The following is a 4,765-nucleotide window of genomic DNA, read 5'->3' as shown; positions in this document are numbered from 1 at the left end:
ATTCCAGAGGTCAAAGGAGCTGGGATTAAAACCAAGAATCACCTACCCAGAAAAACTGAGTATCATGCTTCAGGGGAATATATGGTCATTTCAGTGGAATAGAGGACTTTCAAGCACTCTTTTTTTTTTTTTACAAAGACTGGGAATCTTTATTCAGATCAGCAATTCACATTCGTCAAGTCTCAGACTTTGGGTGGGCCTTTTGTGGAAGAGGGGAAGGACTGAGGAGAGAAGACAAGGCAAGGCCAACCCACCTCCCTGGACATCCACTCCACCCCTAATCCTGTCTCAGGCCACTGGATGAAGAAGGGAACAGGAAAAAGGGAATGCCAAGAAGGGAGGGACGGAGGGAAAAAGAGGCCCCTGCCAAGGAGAGGCCTACCCAGATGTGTGGCTTTCAAAGTCCAGCTGTGGCCAGGACAGCAGCCACAATAGGCCCCTCCCTATAAATTAAATCCCCACAGAAGCAAGGCTGGGGGTGGAGGGAGCAGGAAGAGCAACCTTGTAGAAGAGAAATTGGTCCCATGTCAGCTCCTTTCAAGGCAGTGCCCTGAACCCTGGCCTAAAGAATGGCTATATGGGTGCAAAATTCCCAAATGAGATGACAAACCAGGGTGGGAGAATGAACAGGAATGTTGAAGGGGTCAGTACTCCCCAGTTTTGGTCCAGGAGAAGGGATGATGGGGGGGTTGGTCCAGTTTTGCTGACTTGGGGGACAGGGAGTGTATTAGAGTAAATTCAAGGTGAGAAGGCATTGCTCAGCACCTGTAGCCACAACAGGAGAAGCAGTGCCACCAATGGATAGGAGTAGGCAGGGAAGAGGAAGAGCTGGAACAGAAGGGGCTTGAGAGTTCCACAGGCTTCCTAGGAATGTCACTACTAGAAATATGTTAACCATTTAAGGGAGGGTGAGGAAGAGTGGTGATCAGAGGATCTGGCATGGCATCCCATATCCAGTCATGCCTGCCTGAGAGGCCCCACGGTTGGTGCCCATCTGCAGCCCGATGACATTCTTACCCTCCTGTAGTTGGTTATCTGTGAAATTTCAGGAATTCTCCTTGGACTTCTTAGGAAACCAGTTAGGATATCCAGAGAAGAACCCATCACCCCAAGCCACTGCCAGCCCACCCAGGTTCATCAATGTCCACTGCACACATGCCATATTCTTTCCTTCCCAGAGGTCCACCATTTGGAAGATATCAGTGGCATTGATGCCGTAGCGCTCTGCTGCCTGTAGGAACTGAGAAATCTGTTCCATGTGTTTGAAGGCCATGCCTGAAGCCTGGATCTTCTTTACTGGGCCCTGGCCTTCAGGGTATAGCCCATTGATGAGTTCACACAGCACCATGCCATCTTTGAGCCAGTTTTGGAACTTCTCTCACCCAGGCTGGGGCCGCCCAACATCCCTGTGGCACTGTGTGGTAATCCACTGAATGAGAATCTGCTCCAGATCAGCATCATACTGCTTCTCGATTTTCTGCTGTACCTCCTGGCTCAGTCCTTAAGCAGGTCCCCTGTTGGCCATTCTGAGATGGTGATGCAGGTATCTTTATCGCGAGGTGGTGGATGGAGAGAGTAACGGGCTGGGGCATGGCGCACAGTGAGTGGCCACTTTCAAGCATTCTTGATGAAAAAAACAGAGTTGAATAGAAAAATCTGACATTCAGATACAAGAAACAAGAGAAGCACAAGAAAGTAAACAGGGAAAAGAAACCATAAGGAACTTATCAAAGTGGAACTATTAGCATTCCTACATGGAAAAACTATAATTGTAACTGATGAAACTTTTGTCAGTATGAAAATAGTTGAAGGGAATATAAATATATATATATATATATATATATGTCTATATATGAGGGTATATGGGCATATGAATACATATGTGAATATGTGTATATATTCTAGATCCACCATGCCCTACTGGAAAAGTCGAAGAGGGTATGGGAGAAGATATGGAAGAGAGCAGATTGGAGGAGGGGATATCCTGTGGGACCACTATTTTGGGGCGGTGGGTAGGGGAAAAACGGGGAGAAAATTTGTAACTCAAAATCTGGCAGAAATGAATGATGTAAACCAGAAGTTAATAAAGCATTTGGAAAATGGAAAAAAAAAAAGAATCAACTAACTTTTCTCTTCCTGCTGCTGAGTGCCAGAGCTGCCCTCCTGTCTTCCATCACAAGATCAAACACATTCATATTAATTCCCGAAGATGATGTATCCATGTATCTTCACCTAGGGAATGTGACTTTTTCTACTTTTCCACTTTAAAAGGAGTCATTTATTCATTTGACTCTCCACAATCTGATCTGACACCAGTTTTCAACTCTCTTCCTATATGTGTAACAGAAAGTCTTCGCACTTATCCTAGTTTCTTTCCTCTTAAAATTTATTTCGTCTCCTCCATGCATAATTTATATTGTTTTACTTACATGCTTTCTAAGTCACCTCTTCTCCTGCCACCTCCAATCTGGCTTCTTTCTCTTCTTCAACTATTTAAAAAAGAAAAAAGAATGAAAACTACTTTCAATTCAGGAGAACAGGAATAAAATATCATGGCTTTTTCACTCCCCAGTCCTTCCTTAAAACGAGTTCTATCTGGATTCTTTGTGATGGAGATGAATTTCTGTCTTTCTTATATCTTTTATCTATGTCCTTTGTTTACCCCCATTCCTAGTGGGGTAGAGGCTGAGTGGGATAGTTTTTGTTAGGTTTGGGGTTTTTTTTTTTTGCTACAGAACAGAGGCAAGAGGCTGTTTTTTTTTTTTTTTATTCCAGTAAATTATAAGCCCTTTGAAGGCAGGGATTGTTATTTTATATCCCCAGCACCTAGGAGAATGAATTACAAATACTTAAGTGCTTAACAAATGTTTTTTGTTGAACTAAAATCTGCAGATGAAGCAGTGATAAGCTGGATGACTTATGACATAACCTTAGAGAAGTCATTTTCCTTCTACAAGTTTCCCTTCTACTTGGTAAAATGAAGAGGATAGATTTGACGACCCCTCCAACCCCCTTCTAGCTCTCAATTATGGTCCTGTATTCTCTCTTTCAAATGTTTGGAGATTTTAGGGTATTTGTGAATTTGGGTGGGAAGAGGGTACATTTTTTAATTGATCTCTTTTTTATTCCTATATATTTTATTTTATGTATTTGATAATATCATTCTGAGAAATGGCATCTAAGTGGCACAATGAATAGAGTGCTTGGCCTGGAGTCAGGAAGACTCATCTTCCTGAGTTCAAAGCTGGCCTTAGATACTTCCTAGTTGTGTGACCCTGGGCAAGTCACTTAACCCTGTTTGCCTCAGTTTCCTCATCTGTAAAATGACCTGGAGAAGGAGATGGCAAACCACTCCAGTATCTTTGCCAAGAAAGTTCCAAATGGGCTCATGGAGAGTCAGACATGACTGAAATGACTTGAACAACAAATTCTGAGAAGGGCTCTATAGACTTCTCCAGACTGTCAAAGTGGTTCCTGAAAAAAAGCAATAACACAACTAAACAAACAAAACAAAAGTGAAGAATCCACCCCCCCCCCACCAGATGATCTCTAAGATATCTTCCAACTCTAAAGCATATGATCACCCCTCTACCCACTGAGGTATAATCTTCCTTTTAGGACCACCATCTGTCCAGTCCCAGTGATTCAGGCAACTGAAGTCTGAGAAATGACTAACATCCTGAGGTTTGCAGTCCAGAAAAAATTCCCTCTCTGTCTGGGGAGTGACTTGATTGTTGTGATCTTTAAGCTGGAAGGCAGACTCAAGTCACTACTGGGACTTTTTAAAAAGAAACACAGTCTGAGAAAGAGCAGACAGAGGTAGGAAAGGACAGGCTAGGAGCTGAACAGTAGCAACAGAGTAGTATCCTTAGTCCCTCCCAGGCATTGAGAAAACCTACTAGAAAGAACAGGATGGAGAGGGAAGTCCTTTGAGGCTACAAATCCCAAGATGCTGGGTGTTTATCAAAGCTCTGATACATCCATAACCTCACTCTCTCCTCCCCATAACCCCCTCCCCATGAAAAACCTTCAATGATTTCCCATACCTTTGGGATAAACCCAGAATTAGGATTAACCTAGAATTTTAAGGCCCTCCACAATCTTACTTACCTTACTTAATAATATTTAGGGGTGGCTAGGTGGCACAGTGAGTAAAGCGCTGGCCCCAAAGTCAAGAGGACCCAAGTTCGGTTCCAGGCTCAGATGCTTAACACTCCCACAAAAAAAAACTAGCCATGTAACCTTGGGCAAGTTACTTAACCCCAATTGCCCTCCAAAAGGCAAAAGATGATAGATAGATAGATAGATAGATAGATAGATAGATAGATAGATAGATAGATAGATGATAGATAGATAGATAGATAGATAGATAGATAGATAGATAGATAGATAGATAGATAGATAGATAGATAGATGAATAAATAAACAAACAAATGAATGAATGAATAAATGAATGAGATAAAATTTATTTAATACCACTCCTCTTCACCAGTTCTCCATTCCAGACCAATCAGATACATAAGCCAGTCTGAGAATTCAATATTCCATCTCCTGTTTTGGTGCATTTGCCCAAGGCATTCCCCTATACTTGGAATACCTGCTTGTCTCCACTTGTCAAAAAAATTATCTTTGTTCAAGGCTCAGATCAAGTGGAACCTTATCAATCAAGGAAGAATTTATTAAGCCCTAACTATGTGCCAGGCATTGTTTCATGGGAAGAAGGAAGGAAGGAAGGAAGGAAGGAAGGAAGGAAGGAAGGAAGGAA

The 4,765-nt window shown here is 42.4% G+C and overlaps 1 pseudogene; it reads right to left on the bottom strand.

The window, feature by feature from the left end:
- Positions 1-379: 379 nt before the first annotated feature.
- LOC138157281 (transgelin-2 pseudogene) lies at positions 380-1,525 on the bottom strand (annotated as a pseudogene).
- Positions 1,526-4,765: the final 3,240 nt, after the last annotated feature.

The sequence above is a fragment of the Petaurus breviceps genome, unplaced genomic scaffold (assembly GCF_028583685.1).
Source record: "Petaurus breviceps papuanus isolate PSGF00001 unplaced genomic scaffold, PetGlider_PUasm1.0 171, whole genome shotgun sequence".
Classification (NCBI taxonomy): domain Eukaryota; kingdom Metazoa; phylum Chordata; class Mammalia; order Diprotodontia; family Petauridae; genus Petaurus; species Petaurus breviceps.
This window is presented reverse-complemented; position numbering and strand designations above follow the sequence as displayed.